At 40.7% G+C, this 22,037-nt stretch overlaps 1 long non-coding RNA gene across 1 annotated transcript in view; it reads right to left on the reverse strand.

Moving 5' to 3' along the window:
• Window positions 1-22,037, reverse strand: part of LOC104686196 — a 199,503-nt gene that overhangs the window by 18,890 nt on the left and 158,576 nt on the right. The window contains exon 14 of the long non-coding RNA XR_005601853.1: window positions 12,919-12,998. This is a non-coding gene — a long non-coding RNA (uncharacterized LOC104686196). The remainder of the gene's footprint in view (window positions 1-12,918; window positions 12,999-22,037) is intronic.

Consider the following 22,037-nt stretch of genomic DNA (forward strand, 5'->3'; position numbering starts at 1 on the left):
TAGAAAATGCTAATAAGCAAAACCACTGGTTTGTTAAGTGAACATTTTACTAAATCACAGCCATTTAATTTCCTCTCATGCATTTCAATAGCCTGCATTGCCTGAAAATAAAGCACTAAAAGAAATGTGAAGATTCTGTTTACCAAAAAAAGATTTGTTGTGACAATTAGAGTTTCTTCAAAATAATATTTTAAAATATTATCCATCAGCTAAGCTCAGAGAAAGCACATAATATGACACTAATTTGCTTCTAGCTTGAAATAGAGGGCAGATTTCAGTGAAGTGCCTTGAGTAACCTTAGCAAGGGAATTGAAAGGTGCTCCTTGTACGACTAAGGAGATGGAAAGTTCTGGCACTTTGGAAATCCCAGCAATGTAATATCCTTATATTTCTAATCAGAGCAACTTCATTAGTGCATTTTTTAAAGAACTGTAAGTGATTAACCGATAATTAACCAGTGGAATTGATTTTGATTTCAGACCATCAGCCCACACATTGTTAAGGCCATTTGACTTACTGACAGATAACTTCTCTGCAATTCAGAAAAGACTTCTGGAACAGAATTAAGACATTTTGCCTAGAATTACTCTGGAAGATTTATATTAGTTGTCCATGTTTGATACGACCTCCATTTTATTGCTCTGACTGGACAATTGGAATATTTCTGGTCTTTCTACTAAAACATCAGAGTGGCCCTTGAAGTAAACTCAATTCCCAGTCGGCCTATGAATTTTCTCAGGACAAATCATTCATGCTGAAGGACAACCTCATTTCTAATCTTTCTTTCCTACTGAAAAAGATGTGGCAGTAACCCTCCCCCATGCAGCCAGTCAGCCTTGGGAGCTATTCAGACACTGCAGTGAGACACCCCCATGTCATCAAGGCTAAGCATTCAGTATTCAGATAATGGGACTTTTCAATGAGTTCAGTGCAGGTGTGAGTTGGCATTCACTGTTTGCTAACCAGTCTTCCCTCTCTCTGCCCACAACCATGATTGCACTGGCCCTGCTTTATTAAGAAAATTGGGTTAATAATGTATGGGGAAATGTATGCCCCAAGAATATTGGTACAGACAACACGAACACTGACAGCTTAAAGGGACAAGCTTCTGAGGAACCAGCAGCTGTGTTTGGGCTGGGACTGGAGGTCCACAGAAATGAATGGACCAAATGACTTCAAAAAAAGCACATTTTTCATCTCAGTGGTCACATTCAGTGCTTCAATGAATTTTCTAAATTCATTGAAGATACAGAAACTGTTACACATTATTCCTCTATAAAAGGAAGTGCAGCTCTTAATCTTTTTACAAACCTAATACAAGTAAGAACTTTGGTGAAGCTATTCCAACTGGAAAAAAACCCAATGAGGATTGCTTTAGCAGAAAATGGGTGATAAATATAGCCTTGTGAACTGTGTAAGCCAACCCAGTAAAAGTGTTACTGTGCAGAAGACTGGTAAAAATCTAGCAAAAGCATAGGACAAATAAATGGGAAACAGTACAGACATCTCAACTGTGCAAGGCTTACAGCACAGTATATACAGCTTATAACTTCTATTTCAGTAATATAAAAATACATTTAATCAAAGCTACAGAGAACTGTTTTATGAAGGAATTCTGTGTTTCTTTCAGTGCTACTCTTCAGCTGAGTACTTTGCTTCCATAGGTCACTTCCACACACAAGAAGCAATTGCTTTTTTTACAACATTTACCCAAATTGTTTTCCATGCCTTATAATACTAAAAAAAAATCAGCTTCCCTCTTCTAGATTTACAGAAGGTTTTTTGCATCTCCTGAATAGAAACTGATTTCATCCATGATGACAGGCTGCTTCAAGGACACTGACACATGTGACATCCACAGAGTCCATCCCCATTTCCTGGGAAGGCTGGCATAATTTCCTCAGTCATCCTCATTTTCACTTTACCATTTCCCCATGTTTTCTCACAAATGGGGGTATCTCAAACACCTTGCTGAAGGACAAATCAGATAGATCTAGATTTATCTTAATTTTCTGTAAACAGTCATTCCCACCCACTGTGTTTGCTGTTCTGCTGGATGATGTCATCTCACAGCAGGCCCCAAAGTGCTTCAGTTCCACTAGAAGTTCAGTCATGCACAGGATCTGGGGATAAAATACTTGCTGAAATCTCTCTTACTCTTTCAAAACAAAAAACCAAAATAAAACAAAACAAAACAACAACAAAAAACCCAAAACACACAAACCCACAAGAAAGAACCACAGTGCCTGACCATCTACTTGCACAGCCCTGCCATCAGCTACTTTAAGGCAGTGTCATTCACCTGAGATAACTCCAGATCCATCAGGCAAATTTCACTGCCCAAACATTTCTCTGCATGATTCTGAATATTTCATCCACATTATAAACGAAACTCTTTCTTTTAATATTGACCTTTGTAATTTGACTTCTGTTCACTGCAAGTTCAAAACTGCTTCTTAGTTCAGATAGGGAATTGCTTTTTCAAAGCAACACCCTGAGGCACACCAAAGTAACAAGGAAATTCAGCTGGCACGCTGCTCTCTCCACTCCTTGCTTGCCAACAGGAGTCAACAAAGGGCTGCTGCCAGCAGCACTTTAGGGGCCGCCTGGGATGAGCCACTTCCAGCAGCAATGTCCGAATTTATGGCAGTGCTGGTGCCTGTGGACTGCAAAGTTTTTCTGTACATCCTCAAGCACCCAGAGTTTTGTCCTACCCCTGGCAGTGTTCCAGGACAGACTAGATGTGGCTTTGAGCAACCTGGTCCAGTGGAAGGTGTCCCTGCACATGGCAGAAGGGTTGGAACTACATGGCCTTTGGAGTGCTCTCCACCCCAAAACACTCTATGGTTCTATGATCACCTAAGGCTGTAGGTCCATCTGACATTCTCAGAGACTTGTGTTGCTCTTATTTCCATGGGTGACCCAACTCACCAAGGAGCCCACACTTCCAAAGCATAAAGGCAGCAGGCTCTTGTACTTGGCAAAGCAGGAATAATTTTGCTCACCCAGCCTGACAGACAGTGCCATGAACCTGCCTGGAGAATCCTTTCATCATGTCTGGCCCACAAGATAAAACAGGTGAGAAATTTTCTAAGAGATTATTGTCACATAAAGAATATATTCTTGGGCCAACAAGTCATGAAAATTAAATCACAGAAGTTTTATTAATTCTCATTCTGTCTAAAAAAAAATCAAAAATCCAAACAGACATTAAAAACCACGGGAAAAAAAGAGTAAAGTTCTTATAAAAATAATTAAATAAATATAAAAGATTATAGTTGTGCTTAGCAAACACCCAAACACTGAGGAGCAGGTATATTTTACATACTGACCAGGAATCCTACCTCTGTTTAGGGTCCAGAGAGGATTTAACTTTGCACTGCTGATGAAAGGGTGAAAGAATCTGAGGATAAAATGAACATATATAAAGTGGGAAATGAGATTTATGTGTGAAAGTCAAATCCAGAGTCTTGCCCTTTCAAGCAAATTGCATTTGTGTAAAAAAAAAGTACATCTCAATCTTTAGTTCACACAGAATTCAGTAGGTTTCTACACACAGATATGGGGACCTGCTTACACAAACTCCTGTGAGGAACATGAACACAGAATAATAAGAATAATAGATTTCTATTCTTAGTATGGAATCACTAATAATGAAGTAAATCAGTGCAGTGCAATTTCTCTTTCAAATACAATTCAGTGGTATCAACAAACACCATTCCAAACTCATAATGATTTTTTCTGCCCAAGGCTGCGTGGGAGAGACAACATCTATTTTCATTCCATGTACAGTTCTTAAAAACAACATTGTAATTGAATGATTCAGAAATGCTGAGTCTGGGAGGAGTTCTTTTTCCCAGTGCTTCAGAATAATGTTTCAAAATCCCAGAAAAAGTCCCCATAAAAATGTAGGGGTCCCATTATACATGGCATCAGTAAAAGTCTATGGTCTAACAGTCTTCAGGCTCTTCAACAGGAGATGTCTTAGTTTATTTGCCCTGGAAGTTGTCTCTGCCTCCAGTAGACTCTCCTCCTCTGGCACATGGTTCCCAGGTAGCATTAAAGCAGAAAGCATCAGGAAACTACATCTACTGCTTCCCCATCCTCTGCTTAGCCTCCCAACACCATGCAAGCAGCTATTCACATTCCTTGCTGTTCCTCTGGCTCCTCTGGTCTCTCCTGTTAGGATGTGTCATAAGGATGTGCAGGTGTAGATCCTTGACTTCCCCAGGGAAGCCTTGGAACCTCCTTGGGAGCCTCCAGCGCTGGTCATCAGGCTCTCACAAAGATCCTCACAGTACACCTCTTGGGAAAGGCCAGCTAGTACAAAAAAATCGCCCAATAGACAACTTCTTTCAACAGCTTTTGAAGGTATCTGACTTTCTTACTGGCTTTTTTCCCTTCTGTCTTTATTAACTTCACCTTCTAATTAGGTCCCATGAAGATACATCTCCTCATTTAACTTAAAACGTTCATTGACCCTCTGGCGTACTGCTGTAACCCAGTAACCTGTGAGTACAGTAATTAGGACATTATAAAACACTGAGTTGATCTGCACACTTCACATTCAGAGGAAGAGACGTGTGCTGTGTTGCAAAGAGAGCTGGCTGAAGCAAGGGAAGCCCAAGTGAAGCAAAAATTAATATTTTAAGAAAGAAAGTTGGGATTATTAATGGGAAGAAAAGATTGATTGGAGCAACAAACTTCAAGGAGAGTTGCTAAGGACAGCACTCAACTTGCTTCAAGAAAGCTCCAGGAGCAGTAAGCAGTAAAAAGAGAGCAAAAGGCAGGAGAGGGAAGGGCAGCAATCACTCATTGACTTTTGTAACACATTCCTACTGCAGCAGACTCACAGCAACACAGCACATGATAAGAAACCAGCCAAGAGTCACCTCTCATCACATGCTGCTCCTGGTGTGACCTGTGAGATGAAGACGAACCCAAATTGTCTTCACTGCATTCTTACAAACAGTCATGTAACTGCACAAGGATATTTATCCAAATTCAAGAGGCACCATTTAATCGCCACGGAAATCGCAGCACCTTTCCTAAAGTGTTTTTCTTGTGAAGACAACTGGCTCATTCTATTCTTATTTCTATATAAAACTATTTCATTGTTTTTCAGTCAATAAAAGTAGAATGTGTCAAAATGCCTGACAGCACCAAACACCAAGAGACAGATGAAACTGCAGATACAAGCCGGTGCTATACATCACTGTGAGTATGAAGCAGGATTTCAAGCACTTGTTTCAGACATCCCTGAAAGTAATGGTTTATGAACCACATCCTGGGCTTTTTAATCATCACAGATACACTGCCTTCAACAGGAGTGCACTGCTAAATATATGTGTACTAATGCACAACATGATACTCTAAAACAAGTGTATCAAGCTTAGATCTATGTCAAAATAAAAAGCGGATTAAGCATGTACATGGAACTGTACTTGTCCCAATGAAAATTGCAGCTCATTAAATTGCTAGATTTAATGACAAGATTGTTAACATTAAAGAGATATCTGCAAAATCCTTTGGATCATCCTGGATTATCTCTTCAACTATTCCTCTTACATAATTTTTAATTTCCTTGGCATTAATCCTGTTATGGAGGAGGTTTTGAGCAAACACTTTAATTTTTGCAAATTGATTTCCATGATATCCCTTTTCCATTGTGCCCCTTCACCACTCAAGCTCTGCAATAATATTATGTAATGGAGCCCACACATCACCCTTCCCTCTTTTATAAAACAGTCACATCACACCATGTACTTTTACAGGCACCTCAGAAAAATGATTTGCTGGTTATAAAACCCACACACTATTCTTTTTTTTTCTATTTTTTTTCCCAAAGAGATCCTGATTTGCTTCTTCAACATCAATTATTTATCCCTGTAGCAGCCTGAAAAAATAGGCAATGTTAGTCATTCCTGTAAATCCTGAATAAGTGATGTTAACGATTACAGTTTACAAAACTGTTACTGCAGGAGACACCTCAAAGTTCATCAATGAAATAAAGTGCACCTTAAAGTCTAGTGCTGTTCCTATTAATCAAAGCTTTCCCACTTTATAGAAGCAGGCACACTTTGAGAGTGTGCCTGGGGAGCTCAGCTTGCTGTAATTCCATAAACATTTTTCTTCCCTGCAGAATCACGAAGCTGAAGGGAAACAATCAGGTATGATGTAACTTAGAGCAAAAACGCTGGGATGCAGTTCAGGGACTGAGGGACACACCTTCTACTTCACCAGATGTGCGCCTGTGAAACTGGGCCCTTAAAGCCCTGCATTTCATGTTTGGCCAGTAGAAAGAGGAAAGGCTGTGGTGATGCACAGACAAACTTCAATGCCAGTTCAAAAAAACCTTTCTCCCTGTTTTCGATTTTTAAAAAATTTTAATTCTCTGTTGTATTAGAAGATATAACACCACTGCATCCATAGTGCACCTAATGGTTTAAAAGGAAGGAGTTTCTGGAAGAAACAGCTATCCCAGTGTTACCTGGTATCTGACCATATTCTTTCTCTCAAATATCATCTTTATCAACCATGCTTTGTTTTCACATTAGAAGAAACTTTTCCTCTAGATGGTCAGCATGAGATCCAGGTAAGTGTGGGATGATATTTTTGGCATTTGCTTGTTTAAAACAGACTTTATGCCAATGATAAACAAGCCTCAATGGACACATTCCAGGCAAAGGCAAGACTCCAGGATTCCATCTCTCCAACAGGCTGCTACCCAGCCTTTCCACAATCAGCATAAGAACTCACAAATATTCCCATTTCATTTCCATATTTTCCTTGTTGTGAACCAAAGAGGTTCACCGGAAGCTTTAGAAAAATCTTCCAAAAGAGATTATTCAATGAAAGACATATTCTCTGCTCAAACAGACCTGATCCCCAAACACTATGAAAAATTTTGCAAATAATTGGAACTATATGAGCCAACTCTCATCTAAGCTGTCAGAAAAGATCGGGAAGCACTTGCAAAGGACTAAGGGCATTTGGAAGCATGCCAGAGGGATTAAATGAGGATTAAAAATTTTGTGGGTCTTTGAAGGAGATGGCACAAAGAAGAAAAGAATGGAGAGGAGAAGACAGCATAAATAATGTTTCAAAGCTGGAAGTGTCATAATCCGGTCAAAAGGGAAAAAAAGATGGCTTTAGCAATCTGTGTGGTAAAGCTTGAAGGGAGATCAGAGAGTGTGTGTTATCACAGACAAGAAAGGATGTAAAGGGATCTGGAGGAGGAGATGTAAAATTGTTTCAGTCCAAGTTTTCTCACTGTAGAGCTCAAAACCTCAGTGTCCTAGCCTTACTTGAGAGCATCACTACAAAAATATAAGCAGTATTCATAACCATTTCTGCTCCTCCTTTTTCCCAATCCCACATTTCACAACTTAATAAGTCATCATGGTGGATGAAAAGACTTTGGCAATATTTAAGCTGTTGGTCTATTTACATGGCAGGTGCAACAAAAAAAGCTGCCCTTGAGTTTCCATTCTCCATTAGCCTTGCCAGCAAATGAATTTGTTACTAGTTTGGGAAAAAATCACATTTTATGTGGCTGTGGGTAGAGAAGGAGGAGAGGAGCAGGTAGCAACAACCTTTTCTCTCTCTTAGTGTGGGGCTCATTCCAGCTGCATTGTTTATACTTAGGCTTTGTTTCTAGGCATTTTCCCTTTAATCATATATCTCTATTAACACACACATATTATGAGAAGACAAAAAGGTTAGGTGTAAAAAGTCAGCTATCAACACCAAAATTTGGGCTGTCTTCAAAAATCAGTATCAGGGTATGTAGAATTGAAGCAGCATCCTACAGAGCCACCTTGGTATAAAATCTCCCTGGCTAAAAAGTAACCATGTGTCTCTATCCTATACAAACCAGCTACTGCCAGGGACAAGAAATGGGGTTGCATAGTGGCCATTCCAATTGTTTTCTGGCAACAGAGAAATAAATGTATGCCCTTGTCCTCTGGTCCTCCGGGTGTAGGGTGTTCAGCATCCTCGGGTCTCAGGCACTCCCTCTCTCACCACTTTCCAGGTCTCTTATTTTCTCTTCTTCCTGCCCAGGCACCTCCCCCTGCTCTGCCCTGCTCCAATTCCCAGCCTGCTCTGGCTCGTGTTTCCACTGCTATACAATCCCATCGGGGTGCTGCTTCTTCACCTTCTGGCTCTCCCCCTGCTCCCCCACCCTGGTACCCCCATCCTGTGTTGTGCCACTTCTTTTTGGTTTCTCACTAAGACTTGCACACAAAAATCCCCTGGCCCACACTGGAAGTACCAGCTTCTCATTCCTGATCTATGTTTCTGACACCATCCCCATTCTTCCCTACCTTGTTCCTGACAATGTTAGATGCTCTTTTGACATTATACTTTCAGGACAAACAAATTTTTTTTCCCCTTATTTTTATTCTTGGAAACTGGTCTCCCACTTCTGCTGAAATAGAGAAAAAGTCTTGAAAGGAAAAGGCTACTTTTAAAGTCAGCTAACACTGATGGCCTGCCCAGGAGATCCAATCCAGTCCCATGTTGTTCAGAAAATTCTGATATTGTTTAAGTGAGATCATCAGGAAAAATAATTAAACTTGATCACACAAATTGAAATTCACCCAGCAAAAATAAGCTTCTCCATAGCCCTTCTAGTCAAGAGTAAACCATGTCCATGGACTCTGACCACAGATGAATGTGGTGATAGGTGATCCTTTTTTTTTAATAAAAAAGGGAAACATGAAATCTGTTTGTTCAGCATGTCCACAATCCCACTTCTGGGAGCCAACACAGTCATACCAATATATCACTGTCACTGCTTGAAAAAAAGCCCCAGATTTATGGCAGGCAGAGAATCCTAAAATAAACATACCACAAACAGTTCTGGGACCAGTAGAAGAAGCAAAGCCTGATTTATTACAGATGAATTATAGCTGAATTTGCTAACAAACTAAGCTCTAACCAATCCTTTTCCCTTGGCTGAAACAGCCAAAACACCTATTTCACATATGACCTGCCTAGTGCAGTTGGAGATGTGCTCATGTTACTCTGTGCCTTACTGGTCCCACCCCCCTTTTTTTTCCTAGTCACTTTTCAACTTCAAACCTGTTAGAAAATTGTGTCTCTAAGTCCTCTATCTCCGTGCAAAATTCAGCAAAACAGCTTGAAAGTCACTGGAGAAATTATACATATATGTGTATTTTCTTCATACAGACATTAGTCGAAACAATGAATCTTAGATCTGTGCAGGAAACTGATATTTTTTCATAATTTTCCAAGCACTGATACAATTTTTCCTGTAATAAAGGAAAGAAATATCCATTGATTCGGTAGATCATACAGGTCTGTAGATCATTTTTAGGTCATAGAAATATAAAATTCAAATTATAATATCAGTGACCTGCAATAACCAAGTGTGTTTACAGAGGAGTGTGTCACAGCCAGCCCTCGATGCCTCTGACTGCTGATCCATGTTCATGCAGCAAAGGCACACACACTGTGCTGTGGGGCACCTATGTCAGTAGCTTCTGGGTCAAGGCACTAAAGATCTTTCAGCTTGGCTTCCACGTTGTTTCTTAAATGTATTAGTGAGAATATCCAATATAAAAATATCCTGGTATATTTGATTTCTCCATATTGTAGGAGGAATGTCCAAAATGATGCCACATTTCCATAGGTACAGCTTACACTATGGTGAACAAACAATTCCAAAAGTCAATGACAGTGAAGACAAAGACCTCCTAACGTGAAGTATCACCAACAAAAATTAGTTGGGAAATAAGCAAGGGGAAAATAAAGAACTGGTAAGACATATGGAATAACCCCAAATCTCTGAATAACCTACAACAATTTACACACCCTTCAGAAATGCAAAGTTTTTTGAGTTAGTGTATTTATGTGGAACACATATTGCTATTCCACCAGCCCATGTGAATACAGATTTAAGCCCTAGGAAGAGTATGTTTTTTCAGGGCACTCACTGATACCTTTTTGAATACCTGTTCTGCGTATCCTATCCTATCCTATCCTATCCTATCCTATCCTATCCTATCCTATCCTACCAGACCCTATTCTTCTTACACTGCACATATCATTGCATCTTGTCAAAATCTTTCAGCTGAAGGTTACATAGTATTACTCAAAACTGTTACATACCACTTTCAAAGTTTTTCAGCAATTGTTTTATTCTCTGGATGATCTTTTCCTAAAAATAATAATAAAAAAAAAAATGCAAATTCATATTACACTGACTAATTTATATACTTTTTAAAAAATCCAGATAGTCTCACAAAATGCAAAGTGAATCTTTGCATTCCTGAAACTACAAGGGGATTTAATTAGACAGAAGGTAGCTCTTGGTGCTGGGGCTAGTAGAGTTAGCATCCCTACAGCCATTCCCATGGCTAGAAAATGCCAGCTGGTAGCTTTTGGTGATTTTTGTAGATCAGACACCAACAAATAATTTTTAACCTTTTGACTGCCCTTTTGCAACTAACCACTGTGCCTTGAGTGCCCTTTTTCTTCTTGATTTCAAGAAGTTCTAGGTGTAAGCTGCACATCTAAAAGTGTCTGTGGTCCTAAGCTCTAGTGACTGTAGGTTAAACACTGGAATTGTTTTGGGCTTTTTTATGAAAGGTATCTGAAAGCTGCCCCTTCCAGAATCAAAATGGCATCGGGTACTTTTACTCTGAAGTGACTGTTGGGGACAAAGGCCATCCACCTAAACGTCAATATTTGCTGTTGTTTTCGAATATCACAGCTGTGTAGCTCCTGAACCAACTGTATTTGACCTGCAAGTCCTAATGATGCACAGCATAACGTGGTGTGACCTTGTAGAGTAGACTTCAGGGTTCCAGCATTACAATAATGACACAAAAAGATGGCTATGAAACTAAATAAAGTGCTCAAAGTTAAAATTTCTCTTTTAAGATCAATGAAAAGATTTTATTTGAAGAAGTTATGGCCCATTTCTCTTAATAATGAGGCTGCTGCCAGACAACCTAAGAGATATGTCCCCCCAGGCCATGGTACAGAACTAAAACCAAGTGAAAGAGACTACAATATATTAATTAATCAGTGGACTTCCAGATTCTCATTAGCAGTCTCCACTGAAGTTTCAGTAATTCCTAAGCATTCCATAACAAAATAGAACCCACTTCAGGGATTCAAGCAGCAACAGATTAATTCAGCAAACTTCTGAACCTAGTGTGGGGATTGAGTTCTAATCCTAAATCTAAGGAGGATTAAGGAGGAAAATTCCATAAACACAGAAAGGTCAAGACAAAACCAAACAGCCAAAAAACAGTGAGGTAAGGCAAGGCAAATTTTTTATCATAGGTTCTCACAAAAACTACAGGAGTTGGATTGCCTGATGCCATTAAGAGATTTTTCAAGGGAACGCGAATACTACCATCTACAAATTAGTCTTTTCAGATGAACTTCCCTGAAAGGTTTGGGTTTTTTTTTTTTGGGGGGGGGGGGGGGTTGGTGGTGGGGTTTTTGTTGTTGTCGTTTGGTTGATTTTTTTTTTTTTTTTTTTACATTTTGACTTAATACATATAAATTAAAGGGTTTAATTAGTGAAAAATCAAAAACTTTAAATTTGCTGAGACATTCTGAAGGCTCCATGTCTCTAGTCAGATGCCAGGAAGCCTGGGTTTCAATTACTTTGCATCTTGTGGTGAACAAAGATTTCTGTTGAGTTGTGTCAAGGCTGAAGTGTGAACTTATTAGACATGTTACCACTTATTAGAGACAAGAAGATCTATGAGTGGAGGAGTGGACAAGAACAGGAGGATTTGGCTAAGATCAAATCCTTTGATATGTGCTTTCTATGGCATAGTGCTGCTTAGTCATGAGGAAGTGATTCAGGTCAAGGAGTCCTTTTTTGGAGCCAGATAAATACAGTTTTCTAAGAAATTTTACAGAACATTCAACTCCTGTACATTTTCTTTAAGTGTCCTGTGTTTCTTGACAAAAACAACCCCAAAAACCAGAAAAACACTTTTCTTTTTCCAAGAGTTCCACTTTTCATCTTCAGCATGGTGTTACAAGTTCATGAGGATAAAAACAGACAGCAAAAGGCAAGGCAAAGCAGTAAGTCAGTCCAGTTTATTCTAATAAACAGTGTTAGTGTTTCAGTCACCATCTAGCTAAATGGTGCCCCACTTCAAATATTAGCATTATAAGTTCCCAGGGGGAAAAAATTAATTCTATAATTTTTAACATTAAAAAAGAAAAAATCTACTCAATACAAGTAAGAATGCAATACTCTGGGAACTTTGAATTAAGTTTGCCATAAATTAGAGGGCTATAGAAAAACGTATTTTAGGAAAGGCTGAGTTTCTCCTTAGCAAAAGTTACAGTCTTTTTTTTCTTTTCTAAATTAAGTCAGGATAACTCTAGAAGTGCTCTTCATCAGTTACTCTACTGATAAAATGCTGTCTATGCAAGGCAGTGAAGAGCTAAGAAAATCACAAAGGTCTCAAAGAGTCATAAAGAAAAAAGCCAGGGACTGTATTGGAGTGGTCCTTCACCCACACAATTTAAGTTTGCACATTACTTTTCGGTATCTCAGTCTCGGTGGCAGGGACTTATTCAATGCATGGAAGTATGAAGATGAACAATGGCTTTTTTCACCTTACCAGAAATCAGCTCCACAACTGCAGTGAGCAGATATTCTGCACAATGCAATGACAGCAAGGGAGGATTGAGTTCTAAGTTTAATTCTGCTGGCAACAAAGAAGTTGCAAAACTTTCTACAGAAAGTGAGGAATTTCTCAGCATGCATGAAACAGGGTTATGCCAGCTTATATTCGATCTCTATTCTTATTTTTGCCCGTATTTGAAAAGCTTTTGTTAATGATTCTGCTTTAAGTCAGAAAATCAAGCTAGGAACAGTGTAGAGAAATCTAATAGATTATCTGGGCTACCTACCTGAAATGGATCATTATTGTATTATTGCATAATATGCTCTTCAAAGAGATGGTGTCTTAAGCAATAATCAATGTCTGAATCTGTGGAGCAAAAGGAAGAAAGTTTGCTGGATTAATAAATGTTCTTGACTGAGTAATTCAACAGAACAAAATATAGAAAGCAAAAAGATCTTAGTATTGTGCTAACAAGTTCACAAAAATGCAGGGAGGGTAACATCTGTGAGCCATATAAAGTAGGAGGCAGAGAAATAACAAATGAGACAGATGCTGTCAGAGATGGAAAGATTCACCTGCAGGATAAATGATTCCATCTAACCAACTCTAGCTCAGGGACCTACAGCTCTCCCATGGGCTCTGAATTTTTTTAGCTGGTTTAGAATTTTCCATTTTTTTCTGGGGTTGCAGTACTGCGAACATACTATAACTCATTTATATTCAGGATAATTTGATTTGGTTTTTTGTTAAATTTGTTTTGTGTCAAATGAAAACCCCAGGGATATTAGCTGCATTAATACACGCAATTACTAGCTTTTTTTTACCAGCTGAATGTCATTTTGTCAACTTGGTAAAGATCAGTAAGGCTACAATAAAAAGAAATCATGATTTTCAGACACATCTGTTAACTCTGGCGGCTCTCCCACCTTCCTCAGTACAGATGATGAACTACAAGCAAATGGAGCTCATTGGTTTCTTCCTGGTAATCCCATTGCACAAACTTATTTTACATCACTTTTGGGATGAGAGACAATCAAATGCACAAGCAAATACTTCCATAAATTTGGCATTCCTATGATGAGAAATGTTTAGAAGTTCAAGGTAATTCAACATTGGAAATACAAAGAATAATGTGTAGTTAAGTTTGGGCCATTGTATTCTGAATACTAATTTACAGGTATTTTGTATTAAGAGAAGGTAATCCACATTTTTTTTAGTTTTTCTTTTCTCAGTGAAATCTCTGTGAAAATCCAGAAGATTCCTCCCACAGTGACTTTGAACCACAAGTATGCTGACCTTTAAAAATCAACACCACTTTGTGGTTCCGTTCTTATCTTTCCTCTCACTGACAACTATGATAAAATTGTTGGCAGACTGTCAATATCTCAGACCACTTCCAGTGAGTCACTGACTGTTCAGATACCTCATTATTCACAGTCCAGTTTCCTCCTCAAGCCTCAAGGCACCATTGGTGTGGGAAGTACAAGGTGTTAGTTGTGATTCTGGATCTGGCACCTTAACAGTAAAGCTATCCTGCCTCGAGCCGTGAGGCAAGAGCAGCTATATATCCAAGTGGCATTGAGTTTCACAGCTGCCATAGTGGGGTTTTGGCACATAAAATGCCTGTGCTGCTTTGGGGTCCCATACTCAGGAAGGCTTTGCAGAGGATATTATTATATTAGTTGCACCCAAAGAGCAACAGAACAGAGAGGAATAGACAAACATTCTGTGTTGCAGTCCCCACGACGAAGCCACATCCTTTCCCCCAGCTGTGGCAATGCTGCTGCAGGAGTCCCACCAGGAGGAGCATAAGGAACAGGAAAGGTGAAGATTGCAGTGAAACAGAGCAGGACTGCAGGAACCCAGGAGGTGCTGGACTGTACAGGCTGGGGATGAGGGAACGAGACAGGCTTGGCAGGCTGTGTCTGGGATGAGCAAGGGGAAGATGAGAATATGGGGATTTGTTTGGTGAGATGTTAGGCACGTGGTCACAATTACAGCTCTGGTTTGGTTAGAGAAAAGAGGTGACAGAAAGATATTTTTTCAATATCAGCAAGAAGCTAGGTCTTGAGGCAATGTAAGTCAAAATATAAATGCAGCTGCTGACCATGACGCCTTAACACAGATTCTCACCTCTCTTCTTAACCTCTCTAGCTAGTATTATGTCCCACTTCTGCTCCAGTCATGGCATTTTGTTACAATGAACTTTGTAGCTTCTTTGGCTTCCTATGGAGATCTAGTAATCTGGTTGGGGTTTTTTATTTTTTTATTTCCCCAATAATCAAATCAAGACCAGCAGCAGGTACTTTTGTACAGCTGACTAAAAAGACTCCCCATGTTTTTGCTTTTGACATGTATAAATGAATGTAATCAGTTATCACCATTGAAAGGGACTACAGTGAGCATTCACTAGGAAAAAACAAGCAAAAATCTTGTTGAAAATCCACCCTGGTGATTTTTGCATCACATATTTGTGTCCTTATAGTATTTGAACTAAATTTCTTTTTGTGATATTTTATAGAGGCATATTATAATCACACATAATTAGCTGAGTAAGAAAATAAACACTGGCTTCCTAAAGAAATACAATAGATTTTTCAGATCTTTGTTTCAAAGCACAGTAAGAGGTGTCAAAGCCCTCACACTTGAAAGTTTCTGGCCCAAGTCCAACCACTGCAGCTCAGGGCCATGCGAAATCATCTGCTGAGGTCAGAAAAAGCAGACCCCTGCTTGTGTGACACTGCCTGAAAAAGTAAACCCTGCTTCTCATCACAGAGCTGCTTCCAGGTCTGTTTGGGTTCCTGGTGCTTTCAGTCCCTCAGTCAGAGGTTCTTTGGTGTCTTCTCTGTCTGCAATCCTCATATACCCCTTCAGACTGAGAGAGATAAATACATGGATGGGGCACTCTTTAAAGCAGTATGATCAAGAGTGTCTTTCTAATGGCTTCAAGTGGACTTTGGAGTAGGCCTTGGTGCTAGTGCCTATTATCTGAGCAGAACAAAGCTTCATGGAACTGGAGCCTAGCCATATAAAAATTGTGAGCCATCCTAGGAGCTGGCTACTATATTAACTCCACAGATTAGAAGGTCTATTCCTTTTTGTTTTTCAGGGGTAGGAATCAAAGCTCTGTGCCATATTAAACATTGTCCATTAAGTATGATATGACAGAAAACTACCACCTGGTTCTACCTAAACCTCTAAAAAATTGGGATCTTAAGCACAGAAAAGCCCTAAAATGCTGAAGCACATCCCTGTCTCAGGGGCACTCAACAACAGTACGGCGGAAGAGCTTAAAAATAGGGCCCACCTGTTTAAATCAGAGATGGCTGAAGACAGGTAGAGACAAGTAAAAGACTTCGTAATTAAACTGCAATGTAAGAAAAAAATCATCCAGAGCCTTTATGTTCCTGATTAACAATCAGCTCCTGGGCTGCTTGAGGAAGCCACTGATAAACCATGGCTGGACTTTTGACCACCCTGAGCTATGTGACTCATATGGTTGCCTCCACCATTCCATTTCCTCTAACACCCCACACTGCTGCTTCTGATTCCTGTGATGCATAGGGGATGTCTAAACTCAGCTCTGGGGGTGTCTCTTCTGTAGTGTGCACCTCCCTCAGCCTTTGTGAGCTGAAGCTGTAACACATCAGAGTTGCTGGCAAAGCCTCTGCATGGCTGTTTCACCAATGGCAGATGGTGACAGTAGAGCAATGTGGGAGAAAGAATGGATAGAAAAGCTTCAGCTTGAGTTGGTTGTCTTGTGTGACACAACTGTAGTTACCTTCTTTCAAGATTACTAGGCACAATACTTTTTTTCTTTAAGTGTCTCACCTGAGGCTCTTTTCCTTGTTCCTCTAGCAAATTTGAGACTATTTATGTTTCTATTAATCTTCTACTAAGACATTTTTCATCTTTCATTCTATGATCTCACATTCTCTTTTCTTTGATAAAACAGCTCTTCTGTTAAGGCACTTCTCTATCACATTTGGATATAACAGGCTTTGAAACAAATTAGTCCTTGATTAGTCCCTGCCTGTTTCCCCTCTCTCTCTGCCTTTCCTTAAACTTATCACAAAATTTCAGTGAAAAAACACATTTCCACTTAAAACTTGAATTCTTGAGATTAAAACATGTGCAGTGAAACTCACTACTTTTTATCTGAAATGGTGTAGACAGCAGGTAGCATTTAGTGTATTCCCTTTTTCTCAAAATTGCTGTCTGTATTTTTTTATGCTGTTGTTCTGTACCTTTGCCATATCTGTATTGAAGAATACATTAGAAAAAGAGCATAAAGGAGGATAAAATGGATTTTTTGCCTCTCTGGTGTCATTTTTTTCGCCATTGGTTTCTGTGAAACGATCAAAGCCATCTACCAAGATTGCAGGAAAAGGTTTAAAATGTGTTTGTCCTCTGGTTTCCTGCTGCTCTGCCTGAGCCTCTTTTCCCCTTTGCCATTTACAGCATTGGTAGCTTCGTTAGCAAGGGATTACAACAACCAAAACTGCCCTGATTCTCCAAGGAGTGTCCTCCCTCCTGTCTTCAATTACCTATTTAGCTACTGCTGTACATTCAAACCAGGCCCTTTTCCAGCTAGTTTGACCCAGTCAAACAAACAAGAGCAGCCCTAACCTGACAGTATATCCCCGTTGAAAGGATCCCTGCTGGGTGAACACATCCTCACCTGACACAGAGCCTCCCCAGCCATGTCTTTGCTCACCCCATAGATTTGCAGGAACATGGATAAAGACCAGGATCAGGGAGACAACTGCAGCTCCTAGAAGCTTGGCCATTTATAACTAGTTCTAAGTCACCTCTTGGACCTAAGGGTTATGCACCTTAGCCAAAAGTGGTCTCCATGCCAGTCAAATTTAAGCAGAAGAAACAGATAGTCCAGGTCTGAAAGCGTGTGCACCTTGATCTTCACACTTCCCTCTTCCTTCTCACCACCCAGGGACTGAAAGTTTTGTCACTGCTGACAGGCTCAGATTCTCACATCACACTTACCCCAAGGAATTGTAAAATGTCTGGCTTTTCTGCATAGAAACATGGATTCAGATGCACTCCCAAAATACTGCAGAGAAACATGCAAAGTTAAGATAGCTCAACAGAGAAACCATGAGAACAATCATTCTCAGCCAGTGAAAGAAGCTGACAAAGGATTCATCAGTGACCTCTAGAAATTCAGAAAATCAGTGGTAAAATATGCTCTGCCACCACAACATGTAGCTCTCCAGTGGATTCTCATGAAACCAAGATGATGCTGAAAATAGAAGGACCTCCCAACAGCTTGTTTAGCACCAAGGAGGTATCAGTTCCTTTGGGAATCTGAATAAGAAATACATAACTAGCTTATTGTATAAAGAATACAAGTACTGTCAAAGGTGGTATCATGTCTTCTGCAGGGACCTTCTACACAAATCCAGTGAATCACAGGAAATCTGCTCTACCCCAAAAAAAACTACTTCCCCTGTGTACAGCAAAGAAAATGTCATACTCTGTTAAAATCAGTTAGTTACTGGAAAAATTTTTAGCTGGGACCAAAAAAAAAAAAAAAGAATGGGAAAGAAAGCTACTATCTACAATCTTGGTATATTTAAATGTTTCTTGATTTTATAAACAAGGTTGCATTGATAGGTAAAATACCAGTGTCCATCCTGCGTGCCTTTGAAAACAGCCATCAAGGAAGATTAAAACTGACATTATTTCCAGTCTAAAAATAAGCTCTGAAAAGCACTGTACTGCATGTATCTCTCAGTCATGCTTTGTTCCTTTTGCAATGCTCTGGCACAAATGCGCTCTCAAACCAGCTGATAACACTGATCACCTTGCAGGGAGAGATAAAAGGAGTCTCTTCTGAGAGGACTGAGAACTCTTCTCTTGTCTGTCTTACCACTGGGAAAGCACTTGCAGCACTGGACACTGATTTCTGAACCCAGGAGCATGAAGGTAGCACTGCTGCAATCACGACATGCTTCACCATGGGCAGAAAGTACAAACAAGCTCACATCCCCATTTCTGAAGAAAAATTGCAGCAATTCCCAAATCTAACTTTTTTCCTATTGGTACCTGTAAATTGACCAGATAGACCAGTTCTGCTTAACAAGTCTGGTCTTGACCAAAATATCACTAAAATTAAGGGACCTCTAGAACAACACTGCTTTAACCATACTGATGCTCTGATTTGCAAGAAGACAGGTGAAATCATGAGCTTGATCCTCTCTATTTCAATGCAGAGTGCCCAACAGATAAACCTTCACTACCATCAAAAATTTCTCCATAGCAGGACAGCTGGCAGACAAATCTCCCAAATGGCTATTCAGACAGATTCAGAAAAAACAGAATTTAGGCAAATTCTGGACAGCCTTATGTGTCCTCCTCCCTCAACCTGCTGGCCACGCTTCTCTTGATGCAGCCCAGGACACAGTTGGCTTTCTGGGCTGCAAGTGCACATGGACAGCTCATGTTCAACCTCTCACCCACCAGCACCCCCAAGTCCTTCTGGGCAGGGCTGCTCTCAATCTGTTCATACCCCAGCCTGGATGGCACTGGGGTTGCCCTGACCCAGGTGCAGCCTCTTGCACTTCATCTTGTTAAACCTCCTGAGATTCCCATGGTACCAGTTCTTGAGACTGGCCAAGTCCCAAGGCATCCTGTACTTCAGGTGTGTCAACTACACCCTTCAGCTTGGTGCTATCTGCAAACTTGCTGAGGGTGCACTTGATCCCTTAATCTATGTCATTAATGAAGATATTAAATGACACTGGTGGCAGTAAGGACCCCTGAGGGGCACCACTTGTCCATTGGCTGAGCTGTTGACCACGACCCTCTGGATGTGATGATCCAACCACTTTCTTCTGCACCAAAGAGTCCATGCACTGAGTCCAGCTGTCACCAATTTAGAGGGAAGGATGTTGTGAGGGACTGTGTCAAAGGCTTTGCAGAAGTCCAGATAAAAGACATCTGTATCCCTTCCCTTGTTTACTGATGTGGTCACTCCATTATAGAAGGCCGCTGGGTTGGTCAGGCAGGACTTGCCCTTGGTGAAGCCCAGTTCACCTCCCTGTTCTTCACATGCCCTAGCATGGCTTCAGGGAGGATCTGTTCCATGATCTCCCCAGGCACAGAGGTGACACTGACAGGTCAGTAGCTCCCAGGGTCCTCTTTTTGACCCTTTTTGAAGACAGCTACAGGGTTTCACTTTTTCTATTCACCAGGGACTTCACCTGCATGCCATGACTTTTCAAGTATCATGGAGAGTGAATTGGCAACTACATCAGTCAATTCCCTCAGGACTCTGGAATGCATCTTATCAGATCCCGTAGACTTACATACATTCAGGTTCCTCTGTGGTCACAAACTTGATCTTTACTTACAGTGGGAGGGACTTCGCCCCCCCAGTCCCCACCCATCCTGCTTTCTGTCCACTCAAGGTGTGGGAAGAGAGGTTGCTATTGAAGACTGAGGCAAAAAGGTTGTTGAGTACCTCAGCCTTTTCCTCCTCCACTGTTAGCAGTTTACCAGCGTTGTTCATCAGGGCATTCATCTTCTCTGGTGTTTTCACCTTCTTCCTCTTCTGGTTAACACACCTGTAGAAGCCCTTCCTGATACTCTTGAGTCCCTTGCCAAGTTGAGCTTCAGCTTCGCCTTGGCCTTCCTCACGCTATCCCTACACAACCAAACTTCATCTCCATACTCTTCCCTGGTCACCTGCCCTTGTTTCCACTGCCTGTGCATTTGCTTCTTTTCCTTTAGTTTGACCAGCAATTCCCTATTCAGCCATTCCAGTCTCTTGCCTTCCTTGCCTGACTTCTTGCTCCTGGGGATTGCCAGCTCTATTGCTATTTTCATAACTTTTTGCATAGGAAGAAAGGTCCTATGAATTATATACATTGCTGTGCTCCAGAGACCCCTACCAATTCAACCTACAAACCTCAGTGCACTCCATATTTGCATCTTCTGAAAGACTTTCTGAGCACAGTGCTGGGCATTTGCAGTATTTTATGGCCACTTACAAGACCATCAGATACCAGAGTCTTGTTGGGCTGAAAGAGAAGCAAAACCTCCAATTTGCTGAAGGCCAGGACTGCTATGCTGACTTAAGTGTGTGTGCCGATTTGGGGAAACTTGGAAATATATGCTCTGATAAAAGGCAGGTTACAACCAGCCCTCCCCCACCAGGTTCGGGAAAAAATGAATTTTCCTTGAAGGAAAGTGAAAGAGATAAAACTATTTATTTAACAAACACACAGGAAAAAGATAATGATGCTAAATAAGGAAACCTCTCGCTTTGCTGAGAGAAACCTGGGAAAATTTCAGAGTCCTTTTGCAGATCTCTCTCTCCCCTCCTTGGAGCTGTGACGGGGTGGTGGGCCCACCTCCAGGGCCAAGGACTCAGTGGAAAGTCCTCCCGATGTATTCTGATGTTGAAACAGTCCAGCAGAGAAAAAGGGAAAAAAACCCAAATTAAGTCCCAGGAAAACAAAAGTTCAACTCTCCGTCTCCCTCCAGAGAAAAAGAAAGCCGAAAGCTGGCTATAAAGCAATCAAGCAGGGTGCTTCCTCCCGCTCCTGCCACTGCTGAACACAGAGAGAGTTTTATCTGTGTCCTTGAAAACATGAAAACAAACTGCAAACTGCTTTGAAAAAGTACACTTTTCTCTCTCCCCTCTCAGGCTCAGTTTAAAGGCACAGAAAGGCACAAAATTAATTTCTGGGCATAGAACAGTGACATGGGATACACATCATAAAGTCACCTCAAGACAGTGTGCTCCTCCTTGAAACATGTGGTCAGACCCCAGTGAGCTGCCTTGTAGGGGTGACCTGCCTTGTAGGGGTGACCTGAGCTGGTGACTGTCCCCTCCAACTTGGAGATTGCACTGGAGGAAAGCTGGGGAATGGAGCAGACTCCTGCTTCACGTTGGTTGGTTGGACAAGCGCTACAGCTTCCTCCTGTATGGCCTTGGCAACAGCAGTCCCATTCCTTTCCATGCTCCCAGAAGGTCAATGTCTATTCTGACCTTCTCAAACCTATTTTAGTTTTGCTTCTGACAATTCTACTGAGGCCACCTTTGGACAACAACTGTGGAGAGCAGTGAGTCAATAATTCTGCTGTGGTGGCTGTCCCTCAGTGCTGCTACAAACCCTTCTAAATCACACTGTTCAGAACATGTGGAAATTATGTGTGGTCTTCCAGGAAGCTTTTCATTTGCTATTCACTTCCAGCAGCAGGAAAGCCTTTCTCAGATTTCCATTTTAAACATCAAATCAAACTAAGTCTGAAGATTATTGTTTTCCTATGCAAAATGAATGAATAATTAATTGCCATGGGATTTCTCTGTGTAGTTCCCATCCCTGAGGAATTAGATGGAGTCCTTGAAATTGAAAATAATTAATGAACACAGGATGT

Source organism: Corvus cornix, chromosome 1 (genome assembly GCF_000738735.6).
Source record: "Corvus cornix cornix isolate S_Up_H32 chromosome 1, ASM73873v5, whole genome shotgun sequence".
In the NCBI taxonomy this organism is placed as follows: Eukaryota; Metazoa; Chordata; class Aves; order Passeriformes; family Corvidae; genus Corvus; species Corvus cornix.